Source organism: Mya arenaria, chromosome 9 (assembly GCF_026914265.1).
Source record: "Mya arenaria isolate MELC-2E11 chromosome 9, ASM2691426v1".
Lineage (NCBI taxonomy): Eukaryota > Metazoa > Mollusca > Bivalvia > Myida > Myidae > Mya > Mya arenaria.
This window is the reverse complement of record NC_069130.1, coordinates 7,159,277-7,183,161: the sequence shown is the minus strand read 5'-3', so window position 1 is coordinate 7,183,161 and position 23,885 is coordinate 7,159,277. Positions and strand designations below refer to the sequence as shown.

The window sequence follows — 23,885 nt, the reverse complement described above, 5'->3', positions numbered from 1 at the left end:
ACACTCTCTTGCCAATGAACTGTCCACGAGTCTTACTCATCCTTTAAAAATATCAAAGTTACAGTACTCTAGCTTTTAGATTTTTAAGACACGCATGCTATCCAATTTCTAAATTACAAAAATTCAAGACCAATGAAAAAAAAAACATATCCAAAATTCAGAGATGTGGGACCACATATTTCATTCATAGTAGAGCCCGCAGTTACTCATTTGGCAAATTTCCCACAAACAAATGGGATTAACCCACCCCCTTGGCACAGAAATATGTTTCAGTCACACTTGGGGCTGTGACGGAGTCAAGCCATATAACGCAGCCTCTATAGAGTGCGTGCAGACCTTTATAAACTCAACAACGGCAATAATAGACGCCAAGTGGCGACATGTCAAGCCCGGTAAATAAGCTTCAGACACAGTCAGACTATTTTCCATGTTATTGCAACACAGACTTACATGAAGTTCAACACTAAGACGAAAACTATTTATTTTTAGTATGATATATAATTTGGTAACGATCAACTTTAAAATTTAACAAACTCGAACGTCTCAATTGATTGTGTACTCAATTAATTAATGTTTCAATAGTACTATTTCAAATGTTGACCTCTCAGTGTTTCCTTAAGTCCTGGCTGATGTGTGTGCTACGGCGCCTTATAATTGTGAAACCGTTTTGAAAATCCTACTATGAATGATCAAAACAGCCAGGACAATGTTTGCTCAGGATCAACTGAAGTACTTTGTGTACTTACGTTTTGTTGAAAATCCTAGTATACATGGTAAAGTTTCAACCCGGACTAAGTTCAGTCAAAATAAATTCCATTAACAGTATCCATTTTGATATTCAACTTGTATTGTGTCCTTGACATTTGACGTACAAATCATTGCTGTGCGTTTATAACGCTTGAAGACTCGTACTTCAAAAACATAAACAAAATCGTCATAAACAGACAGAAAAAAAGGTTCATACATTATCACTACGAAATCGTGGCTTAATAAAATCAATCTTTATTAACAGATCAGAATTTACCATTCCGAAACAACAGTTTTTCTTAAGATCCGCTTTTCTACGATCATCATAATTATCAAATCACTATGGAACCCTCGGACAAATCCCGCCAAATATGAGATTCTGCGATGACCGTGATAGTATGCAACTGACTGGTATGTTTTGCCTATTAAGCGAAAACAGTAATCTAAAATCTACAGCGTGCTTAAAAGATGAAAGAGTCATTTAGAAACGTTTAAAATTATAATCATATACATATTTATGTTATAGCACCATTACTGATGATAACATTTTACTGAAAATAATGTATATATGCCATATTCTAACATGGCACATACTACTCTTACTGACAATATATTTTCTGATCCCTAAACTTTACTGTTAGGCAGAGATAAAATATAAATGGCATGCGTAGGCAATTAAAAAGGCAATTTACTTCTATGTCCTTTTATATTAAAATGTGTTTACACCTCAGAGGAATAATGAACCCACAAAAACAAAATCAACCAATAGTAAATAAAAAGCAAAAAACAAAAAACAAATGCGATAACATTAAATGTAAAAACCCATATGCAAAACTATATTCTTTTTTTTTAACACAGTGACTTTTCGGTAAAATTTTCTGATCCTAAACAAAACTTTACTTTTAGGCAGAGGTGAAATATTCATGTCATGCGTAGGCAATTAAAAAGGCAATTTACTTCTATGTCCTTTAATAATAACAAATGCGATAATAGTAAACATAAAAACCCGTTTGCAGAACTGTATTCTTTTCGAACACAGCAAATTTCGGGCAAAAGAAAATTTTGTCATCTGGTAAATTCATGTCTCCCAAAGGTTGTTGCGATGTTACCCAAAGGTCGGATTTTGTTAAACGTTTCGGACACTATATTAAATCATTTTCTTGCTCGACATATGTTACGGGTAACAAATGTCGCATGTGTCAGGTTCAAACATGCAATTTGCATTTTTGTAATGTTATATGAAGTTACAAGAATGTGACCTCACCCTACAGTTTGTGGTCTAAGTAGGCTTATTACAGGTCAAAACAAGTCATGAATTGTGCACAAATTGACCCCGGTTTCTGGTTGATGCCCTAATAAATACATATTAGGGACATAATATGCACGAAGTGAACCGATAAGGATGATGCATAATTTGTCGCCCTAGTAAACGTATCAGCTAGAATTGCTAGTCCTTAGCTGAATTTATAGCTATCTGCGCCTACTGGTTATTGTTCTAATAGGCACATGAGAGGGAAATTCCAGTCCGAGCTGAACATTTACTGCTTCCGTCCACTGGTTGTCGCCCTAATAGGCACATCAGAGGAAAATTCCAGTCCTAGACGAAAACCTTTATGTTTATAATAATATATCATTTGGTTACGATCAACTTTGAAAAGCAAAAAAATCGAACCTCTTAATTTATTATGTACTTAGTTAATGAATGTATCAACAGTACTATTTAACTGTTGACCTCTGAGTGTTACCTTAAGGCCTGGCTGATGTGTGCACCACGTCGCCTCATAATGATGAACCTTCATGGCAAAGCCGTTTTGAAAATCTTATTACGAATTATCAAAATACAGCCAGGACAATGGTCGGTCAGGATGGATGGATGTACTCACGTTTTGTTGAAACTCATAGAATGCATTGTTCATCCATGACTAGCCTCAGTCTAAATCAGTATTATCAACAGTGTTCATTTTGATATTTAACCTGTAAGTGTGTCCTAGACATTTGACGAACACATCTTTGTTTATGATCTAAGGGCTTTATGGCTTTATACTTGGTTAAGATACAGTTCGGGTGAAAGCACTTACAAACTTTTACCCACTCAGCGATCTTTTCAATATCATTATTTAACACAACACAAACGCTGAGGTACCAGTCATTCAATATGTATGCGTTTCAAGCCTTTGGATATACGGTTACAATCCTGTTAACAGTCATTAATATTTTTCGTAAATGCATTAATCAGTGAGTTGTTAAATATTATTCTCTCAATATTCATCTTTGTTATACATGTGTATGGATTGAATTTGAATGAGAGTGTCACTTTAAGGAAAAAGAACTATTACTGTGCGTTCATACGATATGTAGGCTCGTATGTAGGCGCGCGCCCGATCGTTCAAACTGCATAAACCGACAGAAAAAAGTTACATACATTATCACTAAGAAATTGTTGCGTAATAAAAACTATCTGTATTAATTAGACCATTCAAAAGCAACAGTATTTTTTTTCAAATCCGCTATTCTACGATCATCGGTATTATCAAATCACTATTGAACTCTCAGACAAACCCGCCAAATATGAGATTCGGCGATGACCGTGATATTATGCAACTGACTGGTATGTTTTGCCTGTAAGGCGGAAACATTAATCTTAAGTCTACAGCGCGCTTAAAAGACGAGAGAGACATTTAGAAACGTTTAAAATTATAAACATAAGTATGCGTTTTGGCACCATTATTGATAATAACATTTTACTGAAAATAATTCATTTATGCCATATTCTAGCATGGCACATACTACTCTTACTTACCATAACTTTTCTAAACCCTAAAGAATACTTGTCTTTAAGGCCCAGGTAAAAAGGTTTATGTCATTTCTATGCAGCTAAAACGTAAATATACATCTATTCAAAAACAAACATTTGGAAAAACAAATAATCATTAAATATAATACCGTTTGGATTACAACCGATTAAACCGTCTGGACATACTTTTTTGTCTTCAATCTGTTACAATGATGTAACCCAAAGGTCGGATTGCCAAACCATTTCGGACACTTTTTTAAAGCATTTTCTAGAAAGATTATTGTTGTTCTTCACATATTACTGACCAAAAATGTCGCGTATGTCATGCTCAAAGTGCTTGTTGGGGTGGGGGGAGAAGGGAAGGGTGACTTTGTACATGTGATGTATTCCTTTCTAGTTAGAATGTTCATTATTCATTTATAGAATTCACATTGTATACTAATACATAATAGCCTTACTCGGTAACTCGATTTTATCTAAAGTGACAACAGAGTGACCTCATCCAACTGTTTGTGGTACAAGTACCAATAATAGGGACACACTAGTCTTGAACATCAAGTGACATTCGCATTATGGTATTAAGAATCATGATATACACTGGTACTCAATTGTACCTTAGTAAGCACACAATATGAAAATACCAGACATGAACTGAAACTATATTGACCTCATCCTACATTTGTTCGCTCAGTTATACATACTTAAGCGATAAATAGGTCATATAAGGAGCATCAGGTGACATTTGCCGACTGGTTGTCGTCAAAATAAGCACATATAAGGGTCAAATCGGACCTAAGCCTCACAAAGTGGCCTCCTCCTTCTCGTTGTCACTCCAGAAGATACTCTTTTAACCAGGCATGAGATGCCTTTTATCACATTTATATTTAAGATTGTTTCTTGAAACAAAAGATATTAACGTTATTTCGGTTTTATTGTTGTGTAAAGAATGATTTAAATTGTTGTTCATTTATGCTGCATGTATGTATGTATTTGCGCCTCCGATCGTTCAAACTGCATTAATGAACAGAAATCGCATATCACTAAGATGTCGTGACGTCACAAAATCTATGTTTATAAACTGATAATACCACAAAGAAACACATTGTTTCATGAAATCCGCTTTTCACCGATCATCATTATCAAATAACTTTTTAATCCTTGGACAAAAAGTAGCAATATTGGCAGGGTTATTGTGTTACATTATGTAATCTCACGGAATTAATATACATTAAATGCAGAAGCCCGGTAACCTCAAACTCTAAATGTTGTTATAAGGTTATACTATGTTCGTATTGTCCTGATTTTTCTATTTTCTATCCTGTGATAGATCCCCTCGGAGATGGGATTCTGCGATGAACGTGAAAACGTATAAAGTCATTTTCTTGAAAGGTCACTGTTGCTTTTCATATGTTATGAGGAATAAATGTCGCAAGTGTCAGGTTCAACGCGGGAAAAGGGCAACTACTTCAATTTCAAACATGCAATTTATTCATTTTTTTGTTAGAATGTTTACTATATAGTGATAAAAATACCCGTGTATAACAATACACGACAGCCTAAAGCGTACAGTCGATATTATTTATAATGTTATGTGACAAGAATGTGACCTCATCCTACAGTTTGTGGTCCAAGTTGGCACCTAACAGGTAAAATCAAGTCCTAAGTTGTGCATAAAGTCATTCCGGTTTCTGGTTGATGCCATAATATACACCTAATAGAAAACAATAATGTCCCGAACAGATCATTTAATGTACTTTGCCATGACAACGTGGCAAAGTAGTCAAAATATGGGGACAAGCTGGTACTCAGCTGTACACAAAGTGTCATCGCCCAATAAGCACATACTAGGAACATACGAGATATGACCTTAGGCTATTTATGTGATGTTCAAAGTTGGGGAGCGGTAAATATTTATTTTTTATGTATGCAAAATATTCCTCTTTCGTTAGAATGTTCATTAAACAATAATAAACAATCTCTGTGTATACAATTCATGATTTTCTAAAGTGGACACTCGAGCCTCTTATAATGTTACATCGTGTGACAACAAAGTACTGTTTGTGGTCAAAGAGAGCACATAATAGGAACAAACTGGCACATCACCTGACTCTATATTAATCTCCGCCTACTGGTTGTCGCCCTGATATAAATATTAAAGCGATAAATAGGTCTTGAAAGGAGCATCAAGTAACCTCTGCTTTCTTGTGTTTGCCCTAGTAGACACATATTAGGGACATAATATGCACGAAGTGAACAGATAATGTTTTATGTACATTATCTGAACATATAGTGACCTCCTTCTACTGATTGTCATGCCATGCGAGTGTTGACAGCCAATGTAAATGGCCCATTTCTTAAATCTTATATAAGGAGAGTTTTGTAGCCAATTAAAACGGAGGAAACTCATATTAGCCGAGTTATGTTGATATTGGCAGAGTTTGTACGATATGGAACGAGTTCTGGAATATATTTTCTTCAATTATCTGGTATTGCTACCGCAATTGTCTCATAGTAATAGTTGATTATTAATCAAATATATGCATGCCTTGTTACATTGTTATAGAACAGTATATAGAAAATCCCAATTTTTGATATAATATTATCAATTAGGTGCTATCATAGTGGCCTAGTTATTTGTCCAAGGTTAGCTGTATTTGCCTGAGCCCAAAAGGGCGAAGACAAATACATCTGACCGCGGACAAATAACTGGACCATTATGAAATCACCTAATTAATGTTTTATTAATTGACTTTTACCATTTTTGTTAAAAACATTTTTATAACTTACCAATTCACATTGAAGCCATAGTTATCCCTTATTCATTCATGGTGTCTGCTTTTCTAGAATTGACTATGCTTATTTTGACATTAATCTTTAAAGTGGCATTGCAAATACTTATGAAAAAAGCTCTGTACATTATAAGGAAGCATTTCTTTTTATCTTAATTTCGTAAATCGTTAGCCAAATGTCAAATGTTTTACCTTCGTCGTCTATTTTGTCGGTGAGCACAAAATATTCGTAAAATCTACGAACGGGTTAAATACAACTGTAATATCAAACCGTAAAAAGTGGTTCAAGTATTCAAAATAAGTTAATGCGATGCACACAATGTTCAAAACAGTCAGAAAACGGAAAACACAATGGCTGCTTTAAAAATGATTTATAGCATATTTCTCATAATAGACGAGTTTCGACAGCCAATGAAAATGACCCATTTCTCAAATCCTATATTAGGCGAGTCTTGTAGCCAATCAAAACGGAGGAAACTCATATTGGCCTAGTTTTGTTGATACTGGACGAGTTTAGTTGATATTGAGCGTGTTTTGGCGGCGTAAATTGTCTTCAATTGTCTGGTATTGGTACCGCGTTTCCTCTGTATCTCGTTAAATACGTAATAGTTGATTAAAAACAACAAATTCTAATAAGTGATTACTAGGTTGACGACCGGTCGGCTAAAGTAACTATGTGTTCGGCTTGGACATGTATGCCTATTTTAATGGTGAAAATCAGTAAGCGGAGGTTATTATTTTCAGTTCAGAACTATTATGTCGCTATCATTTGCCTACTTGTGCGACAAGCAGTAGGTGAAGGCCACTATTTCCTGTTCAGTACTTCAGTGTCGCGTTTAAGTGCATTCTAGGACGGTAACAAGAAAGCAAAGAACGCTTTATGATCATTTAAGGATTTATATGTCCTTGTTATATTTTTACAGAGACTTGATTTACATTATGAATACAAGTTATTTGTTATTAATTAAACACTGTTTCGACATAATTATATACTGAACTATCACTCAACTAACATTCATAACGGTGTTAAGGTGTTGCACATTTTCACGACTTTATGTTTTATGTCACTAATAAATCGCGCATGCCGTTTTGTCTATAAATTGTTTGTTCGACATACCGTTAATCCTTATCCCGACTTAGGATTAACAGTGTATAAATGAGTATATTGACAACGGCTTACCGGTTATTGCCCTAGTAGAAACAAACCCGAGACATGCTAGTACAAATCAGAACTGAACTGAACATAAATGGATATACGCCATGACTGGCAGCAAAGAATTCTCATAAAACGGACATAGTAAACATCCACTAAACATTAAGTGTTGTAGGCGATCTATATCATTCGAGTTTTAAGAACTATGTTTGGAAAAAATACAAGAATATGAGGATAATGGGGATATATAGTACACGTGGAAAATAAAAATATTGGAAATATATTGTCATAAAGTTATTAAAAACTATCGAGTATACTGGCGAGGAGGAAACAAGTCAATGATTATGAAAAACTGTAGAAATCAAATGAAACCCGTCAGTTGGAAACTAGCATTATATGTCTGAAGATCTCAGCAAGTTGACACCAAATTCTGCAAAAACAGTGATATCTTGCCACCGACTTGTAAAGTATGCCTATATGAGCAAAAAAGAAATCTTAATAATTATTACAATACGCCTCAAAAAAGAGTGATACGTTTGGAATCGTTCCAAATTATCCAAATAAATATGTATTTCTTGTAGCACCATAACTTATGATAAAATTTTAATTACCATTAATTATTTGATATATATTCTAGCATGGCAAATACTACTTTTATTAACCTATTAGGCTGAGGTTAATATTCATTTAATTTTTAGGCAGTATAAAATGATTATCTTCTCCATCCTTTAATACCATAAGTGTGTCCACATCTCATCAGAATATTGCATCTATATAAAATATATTATATTATAATTTATATATATTGGATTACACAAAATGTAATGAACCATATGCCAAATTATGTTTTATTAAACACAATACCTTTTGGGCAACATGCTATTTAACCATCTGATAACAAGTACAAGTTTCCCAAAGGTTGCAACCATGTCACCCAAAGGTCGGATTTGTTTAAATATTCCGTAGACGATTTACAATCTTTTTCTAGAAAGGTCACGGTTGCTCTACTGCTCTACACACGGCAATTTCACATATACCATGTTGAAAGTTGATGGGGGGTCGACACTCTAGTTTCCTTTTACTGTTGCCTGAACTTACAAAATAGTGACCTCCACCTACTAATTGTGGTCCGCGTATTCACAAAATAGTACTATCACCCACTGGCCGATGCCCTAGTAGACGCATGAGACGTACTTGTCCTGAATAGAACATAATGTGACATCCACCATGACTTTATGCCCTAGTGGGTGCATAAAAGGAACAAAACAGAGCAAATTCAGCTGTTCATATAGTGCCATCCGAATACAAATTGTCATCCTAGTACGCACAAAATATGAACATGATATGCGTGAACTGATTATTTATTGACCTCCACCTACTTGGCATCACCCTGTTACGCACATGCTAGCGTTAAATGCAATAAGAATTGATATGAACGAACTGGTCTAAGGCCGGACATACAATGACATCCAGGTACTGGTTGATGGACGGTAACATATATTGACATCTGTCAACTGGTTGTCATCATAGTAAGCACATAATAAGAACCTACCGTACATGAACTAAATTGTATTGATCTCCGGCTACTGGTTGTCGCCCTGATAAACACATGCTAGTGAATGGTTAATCCTTAAATGAACATAAATTGGCATTGTCATGAACCTACTGGCTGTCGTCCAAGTTAACACATATAACACATATAAGGATATAACAGTCATGAAGTGAACATGTTATGACCTCAACGTACTGGGGTTTTTTCCTATTAAACAAATGATATCCATTTGCTATTGGTTTTGGCCCTGGTAGGCTCATGATAGCGACATACTAAGTATGAGCCAAAAACAGAGTGATACCAGCCTATTGACATCGCCTACTATTATCTACCTTGTCGGAACATAATAGGGACTCACTGGGCCATATCGGAACACATGGTGACCTCCGCCAGCTAGTTGTAATCCTAACAGCTGCATTGTAGGGACAAACTAGACATACTGTAATCATATAGTGAACTGCGCCTACTGCTTGTCGCCATAGTAGGCGAAAGAAAACGACATACTAGTCCTGACTAAAATAAGTGACCTCCGCCTACTGGTTGTTCCACTAACTGGCACAAAATAGGAAAATACTTCGAATAAAAAGAAAACAAAAAGCTGAGACTTTCGCCAACCGGTTTTCATCTTCGTAGACGCAAAATAGCGACCGAATAGACATGATAGTGATCGCCCCTACTGTTTTTTCAATAGAACGCAAATAATAGGGACGAACTATTTCTAGTTTATAAGGCAAATTATAGAAACATCATAGACGTGAAATGTTCATTATGACCTGCTTGTGGTTCTTGCACTAATAAGCACCTAAAAGGGCTAAGCGGAACAAGAGTGACCTCCTGCTACTGGTTATCGCTCTTGCCATAGAAGGGATATTTAAGGACATTATTGGTTTGAACTAAACACACAGTGACATTTGCCAACTTGTTATTTCCCTAGGACAAACAAAACAGGGACATATCGGAGCTGAACTTAACATAAAGCAATCTCTGTCTATTGGCTGCCACACTTGAAGGCACAAAAGAGTGACATACACGCCCTGAACCGAACTGGACATAGTTACTTTTGCCTACATTTCGTTGCACTAGTAAGCACTAAAAACGATATACGAGCTGCACACAAGTTGCTGCATAAAACATTTCAACATAACTTCTTTGGTTTAGTATAGCATGGCACGTACTACTTTTACTGACCACATATTTTCTGAGACCTAAACAATGCTTTTAGGCAGAGGTTAAATATTCATGTCATGTCTAGGAAGTTAAAAATCAGATATACCTTTATGTCCAGTTATACAAAAATGCGTTTACACAACATTAGAACCATGGATTTACAACAACAAAACAATAAAACGCAAAAAAAAAGAAATGCGATAACATAAAATGTAAAAACTCGTATGCAAAACAATATTCTTTTTAAACACAAAACTTACTTTCGGAAAGCAAAAGATTTGACCATCTGGTAACATCATTTCATGTCTTTCAAAGCTTGCAACAATGTTACCAAAAGATCAGATTGGTTTATATATATTTTAGACATTATAAAAAATCATATAGACATCATCCGCAGCTGAACACAAAATGACCTCCATCTACTGGTTGATACCCCAGATGGCATATATCTTAAACCGCACCATACTATTTCTTGCCCGAGTAGGAACATAATAGCGACATTTTATCCCTGAATAGAAGACCAGAAGACCTCAGCCAACTAGTTGTCAAAAGTTTGGGATCATAAAAGGGACATTTCAGTCTTGAACAAAACATGTACGAGTCTTTACCTTAATAAACAGCGGTCTTCATCATGACCTGGCGCCGTATAAAAACATTCCCTGGGCCTGAAGAGAGTATATAATGACCTCATACTTCTGATTGTTGCCATAGTTTACTCATTATAGGGAGTTACTAGACGTGAACTGGGCATAAAACAGCATCAAACTACTGGTTATCGCACTAATAGACACATAAGTGTGACGTACTTGACTTAAAGTGAATGCGCAGTGACCTCTGCATGTCCTAGTGCCCTAGCGGGCATATATAAGGTCATCATTCAGGCTCAAACATTAGCAGGCCATGCTGCTTAATGCACAAGTATCTTTATCATTGGAACATACATGGCCTGTGTAAACATAAATTGGCCTGCATGTACAAGTTGTCGCCTTCATGTGCACATCTAGTGAATCAGCCTACTTGTTGTCTCCCTGTTTGGCACGAAAAAGACATACCAGGCCTGATTTGATCACATAATTAATGACCGCCGCCTACTGGTTGTCGCCCACTGGTTGTCCTGAACTGAACAAAGAATGATATCCGCCTACTTGTTACCGCGCTAGAAGACACAATGTAGGGATATACTAGGCTTGAACTAAACAGATTGTTGAAAATCAATATAGTTGGATCACACAGTGTCATCCTCGTTATGCCTGACGCCCTAGCATATGCATAAAAGAGACTTACTAGTTCTGTACTGATTGTATAGTGACTGCCGGCATGACCTTAGACCCTAGCTTATACTAAGCCTAATCTGAACATATGGTGACCGCCCCCTACTGGTTACCTACCTAGTATACACATATAAGGTAAATACTATACCTGAACTGCATTGTTGGCACATATAAGGGACATAAAACACCTTGGAATAGGCTGAAAATATAGTAACCTCCGCCAGCTGATAGTCCACCGAGTAGGCACATGTTATGAACGGCTGGGCCTGAGCTGAACCTTTGAAAAACACCGCCTGCTAGTTGTCGACCTTGTTCTAAAAGCGCATAACAGGGACCATACTAGACGTGAGTTTAACACATATTAACCTCTACAATCTAAACGTCGATCTTTTAGGTACATACTAGGGACGTGACCTCATGTGAACTAAGCTATGTGTTCTTTACATTTGGCTTCGAAATTATATACTGAATGGATTACATGGAACTTCAAATTATTTTCTAAGCCGCGTACCAAATAAGACGTTTTTAATTATCTATACAGTCAAACCCCGTTGGCATGACATTTTCATTAACAGATGTAGAGCAACATTAAGGATATACTAAAAAAAATGCTTGTAAATAATTTCAAAAGTATTTTTTCAAATACAACCTTTGGGTAACATCGTTGCGACCTTTGGGAGAAATTGAAAATTTTCACCAGAAGGACATTTCTTCTTCTCGCTAATAGTCAATGCGCGTTTAATAATAATAATATACGTTTTTGTAACAATTCATGTTTTATTATCCCAGTTGTTATATGATATGTATATTTGAGTTGTTGTATCTAACTAACGTTCTGATAAAGTGGCTACACACGTTTTTATTCGGACGGAAATTGATTTTTGCTTATTTAACTCCAAAACATCACACCTCAATAATTCTTTACTTAGTACTTGAAAATAAGGCATCGTTTATTGTAACAGACAAATATGAATTACATGGTACTTCAAATTAAATTTCGTTGATGCGTACTCAAAAAGACGTTTGCAAATATCTATACAATCGAAACCCGTTGGCTCGATTTATCAGGGACTGGCCAAAATACTTCGAGCCTCGCGAATATCGTGTCAAGCGGTATATTTGTGTATATTTAGACGTTTAAGAATGACTTGTTAACCTCGTTTGTTGTTTGCTACGTTATATCCTCAAGCGTTAATATAACCGTGTGCATATCGTACAGTTCACAACATGACACATTTGATAATATGAAATAATTTGCCTTTTTCTTCAATTTATTTAAGCAATACAAATATAAACCAATCCATAGAAAAGCAATAAACAAGCAAACTTAATACTTATTTAGTAGGAATTCTTATGAAGAAAAGTGTTGTATGTGAACCCAATCTTAACAATTAATATAATGAAACATAGAATAGCATTTTGACGATTCATGTTTTCTTAACATAAACTTATAAACTTGATTAAGGTAGTTTCAGAGGCATCGATAGTGGAGAGAGAATGTGCACAAAATAAAATATGCGTACTGTCGAAACAGATTTTCATTTTCTACTAGTAGTGTGTCCATATTATAGATATCTGAGATCTTCATGTTTACCAAGAAATTATTGGTCTTGGCCAACTTTACAACTTTACATGGATTTTGATATTTAATGAATAGTTATTAAGTAGGTACGCTAAATAAACTAGCAAAATGTATATATCTAGCATGTGACCAACGTTATAATTAAGTTGTATATATGTACACGTTATTGTTTTCTACAAATGAACTAGAACAACAAGGTAGAGTGTTACCATTTAAAAAGATAATACATCAATATATAAATAAAAACCAGAATTAAAACCAACATTTAGACACTAAAAAGTCTCATTCTATTAAACATACACAGTTAGCGATATGTCAAACACGAAATCCTCGTGCACGTTCTTTTCAATGCGATATTTATGTCAAATTTGTTCTTATATTCAACAATATTCAAACCATATAATTTCGTCAGGCATGTTATTTACAGACATAAATTATTATTGTGTAAATGGGGAAGTTAGGGATAAATAAGAGTATTCTAGTTCGCTTTTTAAATATTTAACAACATAGTTTTCTCATTATTAATAGGTACATTTGTGTGTGTATAGAAATGACTTGTTCACCGTCTTTAAATTATATTATGAATAATAGCAATGACATTTTTATGTTTATGATAATAAAACTGAAACTTGACTTTGACATACTTTAGACCTCTGTATTCGTGCCAATTAAAGTGAAAGCATGTTTGCTCAAACTGTTAAACCATTTGAATCTGATAATGATTATAATACAAATCAAGCGAATTAAAAAAATAAAAGTATATATACAGTGCTTAGCAAAGCAAACAAATCAAGGTGTGAAAATTGACATCGAGTAAAACAAACAAAACAAAAGGCTAAATCTTTACTAAAGACCGCAATATGATATCAAGCGTTGAGAAGTATTTAACCTCAAAATACCAAGCTAACCGATCGAATTTTATATGAACATATTGAAAAAACAAAAACTTTAAATCTTGTTCGAGCCAACGAGGATATCGAACCTTGGGATACCGAGACACCGAGTTTCGACTGTAATCGAATATTAATTCATTGGCATCAGTGGCCGATCTGCCGACATGAAAACCTATCAGTTTGTCACTTCCGATTGCACTTAAGTTTGGGTTGCAATTTTTACACCTTATTCAATATATTGCTTAACGCTATGCCTCTATATTTTTTTTCATATTTACCCGCTTCACCACGTCTTCAGTTATAAATTGGTGTTATTATGACCCTCTCTCAATGACTCCGGGTATTCTGCGTTATTTAACATTATGTTTAACAATGAGAGCAAATTTGGCGGAACGCATTGCAAATGAATTCTTAAAAAAAACGCCATTAACATATTGTTGCCGGGGCTTTTTCGCTATAGAAGATATATAATTCTTAAGTTATGATTCCGATAGTATCCCATCTAGCGACTCATATGTCTTAAAGGGCACGTTTAATTCTTTTTCATTATTCGCAACACCAAAAGGTTTTTAAAATGCTTATACAACTCATCTATAGATAAGCCTTCTGAGCTGGGTATACTTTTCTTTTCTGAGTTTTCAATTTTTCCCAAACTGTTTTGTTGTTTTATTGCCATGTTAGCAATTCTACACCCTCATTCTATGTTATAATAATTATTATTATTATTACAATCATTTACCGTAATTCTATCTTTATTCATTGTGTTTTAGCACAATTTGCAATATTTCAGTAAATAAATTAAATGAGTCAATATGGTTGTATTATAAATATTGTCACACAACGCGGTTAATCGTTACTGTGCGACAGTAGTAAATTTAAGAATGGATTACGTTCTCCCACGCAATGTGTATACTGCAGATATCCAATTGATCAAGTAATTGAATTCCTGTTTGTAAACAAATACCTTATAAACATATTGTTATTGCCGAGTGGTCATAGAATTGTGTGGAAGGAAATATTTCAAAGTTGCTCAAAAGAGAGAAATATCGATAGTTAATGATAAAATAATCTACCGGTTTATTTCCGTTAATAGTATGGCAAGTAAAGTCGCTTATTTTACTATCCTTACTAGTTACTTTTTCCGTGGTTGTCTAAACATTTATCTTTACTTATTATGTTAGGAACATTTGTCAACATGTGTTCGAATTGCTCGTTGTCTATATTATTATGAAAACTTTAGAAGCCAATTTCATCCGCCATGCGGCCGTTTAAATCGCAATTTAATGCAAGTATATAATCAGTGCTATATATTTCGATTTCCTGTTTAGTTTTACCTTTCGGTGATCGTAATATTATCTTAAACCCTATCCTTAAAAGAAATGGAGATACATCCACTATAACGATCTTTTTTTGTATTTTTAGTACCACATAAATACTCAATGGGAACATTTCCTATGTCCAAATTTATAGTGTGGTTTAAATGAACTTCGAATTATTTTTTAGACGCGTACCAAATAAGACGTTTTTAATTATCTATACAGTCGAAGACCGTTAGCATGACATTTTCATTAACAAATGTAGAACAACATTAAGGATATACTAAAAAAATGCTTGTAAATAATTTCAAAAGTATTTTGACAAATATAACCTTTGGGTAACATCTTTGCGACCTTTGGGAGACATTGAAAATTTTCATCAGAAGGTCATTTCTTCTTCTCGCTAATAGTCAATGCGCGTTTAATAATAATAAAAATTATTTACATATGGAAATAATTTCATTTATTAAGACGGAATAAATTGTTTTCTCTTTTTATCTACGATTTCTCGGAAATACTTCCTAGATACGGGTAAACACACGTGGTTGCCCGGAAATCAACATGTGGAACGCTCAGGTCATCCGATTACTTGACCACGTGACTAGCCCAGCACGTTCTTTTCTCGCTAACCTTCGAAGGAGTAACACGTGGGAAAAATACCGAAAAAATATTATTAATTTGTTTTTGAGTTAAGTTAAAAGTTTGTGAAAATGCCAGGACGGGGGAGAGCAGTTAAGAGGAGGAAAACTAGGCAAGCGGAAACGGAGCCAGAGGAAGAGCTGAGCAGCCCGCTGGACGACGTGTCCAAAGGTAATAAAAACGTTGTTGACTTTGAAGAGATTCTTCAAAGATCAAATGTGTTAGAAACAAATACATCGTTTAACATAGGGTGTGGTGCGGTAGCGGGGAATACCCCCGAACTTGTAGCAGCGTCCTCCACCGTCCCTCCCCTGCCTGCCCCCATTACACATCTGCCTTGCGCGCCGGGGGGACCTAGTCCAATTAGGTTAGCCCCCGACGACGTAGCAGCCCACGTCCCCGACCTAATTAGAAGTCAGATCAGGAGGGGAGAATTCGTAAATTTGGCTCTGCTTCTGAAAGGTTCGCTCGAACTTACCGATTTCTGTTCGGGAACAACTTTACAATTGACGGCGGAAGGCCAGTTGCTCTCTAGGCCGAGGGAATGTAGGGATAAAATCGGCACGATCGAGAAATGGACCGATGCTTTTATTATATACATGTCCATATACATTCAGGCCAATCCATCTAAAGCATCCGAGCTACTGCAATACATGTGGACGATTAGAGAATGCGCGGGACGCCAGGGCGGACTGGCGTGGCGCAGCTACGACGAACAGTTTAGGCTACGGCAGGCATTCGAACCCTCATCATGGGCACATATTAACACGGACTTATGGTGGCGATGCATGTTAATGCGGCCGCGGCCACGGCTGCCCCAAGCCCAAGGGGAACCTTTCCAAGCAGAATGGCGAGAGTGTGCCATTTTTTCAACATGGGCAGCTGCACGTGGCCTAACTGTAGGTTTCGGCACATTTGCTCTTCCTGCGGCCAAGGTCACTCAGCATCAGTATGCACATTATCTAACCGCGTACCACAGCGCGCCCAGTCATTTCATACGTCACAACATTTCAATGTCCCGCGCCAGCCCTTTCGCGGGCGCCATCCCACCTCATTCAATGACAACATTAGGGGAGCAACACCACGTCATTTCTAACCCGAATACTTGGGACATCGCGCTTTCACCAATCGATTTGACTACATTACACATTCACTTATCTTCCTATGACGAACAGGAGGCAATTTTCTTAGAAAACGGGTTTAAACACGGGTTTAGTCTGCAATACCAGGGCCCTCGCCTGGGTAGGGAAGCCACTAATCTTAAATCAGCCAGAGAACAGCCAGATATTGTAATCGATAAAATTAATAAAGAAATTTTAGCTGGCAGAGTAGCGGGTCCTTTTGTTGTTAAACCATTCAAAAACCTTGTAGTTTCACCCATAGGCTTGGTACCAAAGAAAGAGCCAAATGAGTTCAGAATGATACATCACCTATCCTACCCTGCCGGATCCTCAGTAAATGACCACATCGATCCGAAAAACGCATCCGTACAATATACAAGTTTCGACGAGGCGGTCAAAATGATACAAACCCTGGGCAGGAATTGTAAGATTTTTAAAGTCGACATAAAGAACGCATTTAAATTGCTACCGATACGACCGGAGGACTTTGAACTCCTCGGCTATAAATTTAATGACCGGTATTTCATTGACAAAACACTTCCTTTTGGCGCTTCAATCAGCTGTGCGACTTTTGAGCGTTTTTCAACTTTCCTGGAATTTTGCGTAAAAATCAAATCAGACTCGGGAATGCTAATTCACTATCTAGATGACTTTCTAGGCGGGGACAAAGACACAACAGCGGCTAACGCCCTACTCCAGTTGTTTATAGAAGTAATGCAGGAATTAAAAGTCCCCTTAGCCCATGAAAAAACCGAGGGCCCTACAGAGGTCTTAGTTTTCCTAGGTCTCGAACTTGACACAAGGGAAATGGTAGTACGCGTACCGACGGAAAAAGTCGAAAAAATAGTGGGGTATATCCAAAATATCATGGCCAAACAATCAACTACTCTGAAAGAAATGCAATCACTGATCGGGTCCCTCAATTTTTGCTGTCGTGCGATACCGTTACGGCGCCCCTTCTGCAGGGGACTGATTAACTCAACATGCGGTCTAACCAAGCCTTTCCACCACGTCCGTTTAAAAAGGTCCGTTAAGCTAGACTTAAAATTATGGCTCAATTTCTTTAAAAATTTCAACGGCATTTCAGTATTTCATGACCAATTCTGGCTAACAAACGATGACGCAGAGTTATATACGGATAGCGCCGGGGGAAACGGACTAGGATTTGGCATCTACTTCCGGGGGCACTGGGCATGCGCACGCTGGCCCGAATCAGGGGAGAAGGAAGGTTTACTCAAAGATATCACCGTCCTAGAGATTTTCCCTATTATGGTTGCTATTTTCATTTGGGGGGAGGGGCTCAGAAACAAAAAAGTAAGATTTCATTGCGATAATATAAGTGTCGTCCACATCCTAAACTCATTTTCAGCCAAGTCGGATAAAGTGATGGATATTCTTCGGGTTTTGACATTGAAATGCCTCCAGTTCAATATTCTTTTGAGGGCGTCTCACGTACCTGGTTCAAAAAACTTAATATGCAATGCCCTTTCACGCTTCCAGATCGCGCGTTTCCGAAAGCAAGCACCGGAAGCGGACGCGGAACCCCATCCCATCCCGCCCCATCTTTGGGAAATCTTCAAAAAAGAGCTGACACACTTTTGCGGTGTTCTTTAGCAGACAACACGCGCAGGACATATACCACAGCGTTAAACGCGTTCCAAGCATTCCTCGCGAAATATAACTTAAAACAAAACATGCCGATACCCGCACCTTATTTAGTTTGGTTCATAGCATACTGTTTCGAAAATAACTGCGCAGCGAATACAATAAAAACTTACGTGGCGGGTTTAAATTACATACACAAAATAAACGGCTTTCAGGACATACACTCTATGTTTGTGGTCAATAGGTTACTCGAAGGTTGTGTGAGAGCTAAAGGACATTCGCGGGATGCGAGACGCCCCATCACAAAATCAATATTGACCGAAATCATCGCAGCATTGCCTAGTGTGTGTTATAACGAATTCGAAGCTAAGGTTTTTAAGGCAATATTCTCAATGGCCTATTTCGGCCTCTTCCGCATCAGCGAACTGGTAGCGACCACACTTAGCGGTTCGTCCAATCAAATTAAGCGAAAAGACGTAGCCATCACAACCAACGAGCAATTCATGTCGGTGACCTTACGAATACATAAAACCAGTCAGCACGGTCCACCGATCACGTTGAAACTCCCCCGGGAAAAAACACACCCATGTCCAGTATTAGCTATGTTAGAGTACCTGTCACTTAAACCTGCGGGAACATCAGCCTTTAGTCACAGCAACGGACTTCCGGTCACTAGACAACAGGTAACCGCTGTCTTAAACAAATGTCTAACGAGAGCCGGCCACAGTACCCAAAACTTTAAGACTCACAGCTTCCGTATCGGCCGTGCGACCGACCTAGCCATACGCGGCGTACCAGAGACAGACATTATGAAACTTGGTCGTTGGTCGTCCCAAGCATACAAGAAATATATCCGTGTGTAAGCTAGAAGGGGCGATATCTGGGCCTCACGCATTACATTCGTACAATTAAATAACATTTATTAACGAATAGAATATACAAAACCCGCACTGAAATACAAATACAACGCAACCCTACATTAAATAATTATTTCACTCGTAACACGGTATGTCTAATTCTGTAATATAGATATCTGGGTTTTGGGCGACTCGCTACCCAGGCGCGCGGGACGGTACGCACAGGAGAGGGGCTCGCCGAACCTGCGGTTGCCGCGGACCATCGCCTGGCTGGGCGTCGGGGGCATCGGATGGGAACGTTTCCGCAGGTCCGTAGAATCCAATGTCCTTTTGTGCGAGCCACCCAAAATAATAGTTTTGCACCTAGGCGGCAACGATTTAACTGTGTTTCCGCTAACGAAAATATTTAACTCAATTACTCGCGAAATACGCTACCTTAGATCCGCATTTTCCAGCGCCGTTATAGTCTGGGTAGATATACTAAATAGATTTCAATGGCGAAACCCACGCCAGTTAACGTCATCACAAATCAATAAAAAGAGAATCCGCGTTAATCGCCACGGGCGCAGTTGGGTAAGGTCGACAGGCGCACACGACACGCTATCCATAGATATAGGTTTAGATACTCCGGGTTTCTTCGCGGCCGACGGCGTTCACCTGTCGGCAGTGGGTAATGCTATGTATATCGACGCACTAAGAGATGTTCTGCTTAAGCACATAGAATAACGCTCCGTAAAGCGCAATTACATTAACATAATCTCGCGGTTTAAAAAAAATATATATATATATTCAGAATTTTGGTGGATAAATTTAGAAAATTTATTGTGGCGTAAAATTCTGGCGGCAGGCGAATAACAAATCTTTTAAACTGAATTTAGCCAGGTTTCTAACCAATACTTATTATACAAGGTCTGCTCTCCCAAACTGCGGGTAAAGGAACTTCGGCTCAATTGTCTTACTCGTGGTGCTGGGACTGCATTCCAATTAGTTCTTATTTATTTGCATTAGTTAGGTAACGCCGTGCTGTAAATGTGTTAAACGTGTCTATGTGTAAGTACGCTTGCATGCAGGTGCCGGTGCTTTGGTTCACCGACCAGACATGTGTCAAGCTTGTTGTGTCATGTGTATAAATGTACGCTTGCATGCAGGTGCCAGTGCTCTGGTTCACTGGCCAGTCATGTGTCAAGCTAGTTTCCGTGTCAGTCCCCAGACTTGCATGTGGCAGAAAACCGCGTGGTGTTTTTCTGCCCATTCAAAACATGTGTCAAGTCAGGGACGTCTGTTTGTTTTACTGTACGTGTATGCACGGCGAAAAATTTTCACTTTCGACACGCATAACTTGTTCAACTGGTGCCGGGATTTTACGTCACAAGCCACATGACCATTTACGCCACTCTGATAATCTCTTTACTATATATGTATATTGCCATGCTAAGGACAATCGCATTGCTGGTGTTGTTTCGTTTTGTTACATAATAAACAATAAGTTATTGTATGGTTTGTCTGATTTATTCAAATCCATTTAATAATAAAAATTATTTACATATGGAAATAATTTCATTTATTAAGACGGAATAAATTGTTTTCTCTTTTTATCTACGATTTCTCGGAAATACTTCCTAGATACGGGTAAACACACGTGGTTGCCCGGAAATCAACATGTAGAACGCTCAGGTCATCCGATTACTTGACCACGTGACTAGCCCAGCACGTTCTTTTCTCGCTAACCTTCGAAGGAGTAACACGTGGGACAAATACCGAAAAAATATTATTTACCCACCCACCACACCCGATTAAAATATTAATATAATCTGAATGACCCGTATGAAACATCACTTAAATATTGTGTACATGTTAATCTTTCATAATGCCGTTTCATTCAAAATGCTGCTGGTGAGTTCTTTATAATTGCAGTTTTCGGCAGCTTGCGTTCTGAGAGACAGCACATCACTCGTAGCAACATCAGCGAGCAAGCTATGCCTAACTAGGGGCCCAAGCCACTCGGGTTCCAGCTCACACCGAACACCACCGGACCAGTCTTCAGAAACAATCATACCAAGATAGTGCAGTGTATCGCCAAACTAACCACTTATCAATGGTCATAAGGAGCATACGGCAATGCCTTTTTGTTGGAACAATGCAGACACAACAGTGTTTTAAAGCTTTAAACTACGAACATGTACTCTTTTCTTTTTTCTTTTTTTTTTTTTTTTTTTTTTTTTTTTTTGTCCTTTTAAGTCGTGTGGGCGTAAAATTCTGGCGGCAGGCGAATAACAAATCTTTTAAACTGAATTTAGCCAGGTTTCTAACCAATACTTATTATACAAGGTCTGCTCTCCCAAACTGCGGGTAAAGGAACTTCGGCTCAATTGTCTTACTCGTGGTGCTGGGACTGCATTCCAATTAGTTCTTATTTATTTGCATTAGTTAGGTAACGCCGTGCTGTAAATGTGTTAAACGTGTCTATGTGTAAGTACGCTTGCATGCAGGTGCCGGTGCTTTGGTTCACCGACCAGACATGTGTCAAGCTTGTTGTGTCATGTGTATAAATGTACGCTTGCATGCAGGTGCCAGTGCTCTGGTTCACTGGCCAGTCATGTGTCAAGCTAGTTTCCGTGTCAGTCCCCAGACTTGCATGTGGCAGAAAACCGCGTGGTGTTTTTCTGCCCATTCAAAACATGTGTCAAGTCAGGGACGTCTGTTTGTTTTACTGTACGTGTATGCACGGCGAAAAATTTTCACTTTCGATACGCATAACTTGTTCAACTGGTGCCGGGATTTTACGTCACAAGCCACATGACCATTTACGCCACTCTGATAATCTCTTTACTATATATGTATATTGCCATGCTATGGACAATCGCATTGCTGGTGTTGTTTCGTTTTGTTACATAATAAACAATAAGTTATTGTATGGTTTGTCTGATTTATTCAAATCCATTTAATAATAATATATTACTGCTAACGTTTTTTTTATGTAACATGTTTTATTACCCCAGTTGTTATTTGATAAGTATATTTGAGTTTGTTTTTTTTTAACCAACGTTCTGATTAAGTGGCTACACGCGTTTTTATTCGGACGGAAATTGATTTTTGCTTTTTTAATTTCCTAGACATCACACCTCATTAATTCTTTACTTAAGACTGTAAAATAAGGCATCGTTTATTGTAACAAACAAATATGAATTACATGGTACTTGAAGTTAAATATCTTTGACGCGTACCAAATAAGACGTTTTCAATTACCTATACAATCGAAACCCATTGGCTCGATATATCAGGGACTGGCCATAATACTTCGAGCCTCGCGAACATTGAGCCAAGCGGTTTTGCGTATTGTATGTGTATATTTATACGTTAAAGAAAGACTTGTTAACTTCGTTTGTTGTTTGCTACGTTATCTCCTCAAGAGTAATTATTACCGTGTGCATATCGTACAGTTCACAATATGACAAATTTGATAATATGAAATAATTTGATTATTTTTGAAATTTATTTACTCAATAAAATTATATAAACCCATCCATAGAAAACATAAACAACTAATCTTGATGCTAAATTAGTAGGAATACGTGCGAATAGCTTGGTTTGAACCGAGTCCTCTCAAGATTGCCCAACATTTGACAGTTGTATTAATTCTTCCATTTGGAGAAAACTTCAGCGCAATAATTTTATCTGAAGACGCCTGATCAAAACACAATCAGATTTATACCTGTACTGACATTACCATTAAAAAGCACATTAGATGAGTTTGGACATACATACATGTAACATAATGCAAATGTTACGAAAGTTGAATTGGAGATATTAATCCAACGTGTTTATGATCAATGCGTACTTTGTTGGTTTCAAGATGTTAATAATAGTAAAAAGCTAGAAACGTATGTTCTTATGAAAATAAGTGTTGTAAACCCAATCTTAACTATATTCATATAATCAAACATAGAATAGCATTTTCACGATTCAGGTGTTCTTAACATAAACTTGATTAAGGTAGTAAGAGAGGCATCGATAGAGCAGAAAGACTGTGAACAACGTAAAATATATATGTACTGTCGAAACAGAATATCATGTTCTACTAGTGTGTCCATATAATAGATATCTGAGATCTTCTTGTTTACCAAGATATTATTGTTCTTGGCCAACATTACAATTTTACATGAATTTAAATATTTAATGAATTGTTATCAAGTATGTACGCTAAATTAACTTGCAAACTGTGTATATCTTGCATGTGACCAACGTAATACTAGTAATTAAGATGTAATTATGTACACTTTATTGTTATCTACAAATGAACTAGAACAACAAGTTTTACACTTTAAAAAGATAATCCATCAATATATAAATAAAAACCAGAATTCAAACCAACATTTAGACACTAAAAAGTCTCATTCTA

At 37.1% G+C, this 23,885-nt stretch overlaps 1 pseudogene; it reads left to right on the top strand.

The window, feature by feature from the left end:
- Window positions 1–15,974: 15,974 nt before the first annotated feature.
- On the top strand, window positions 15,975–17,313 carry LOC128202877 (uncharacterized; annotated as a pseudogene).
- Window positions 17,314–23,885: the final 6,572 nt, after the last annotated feature.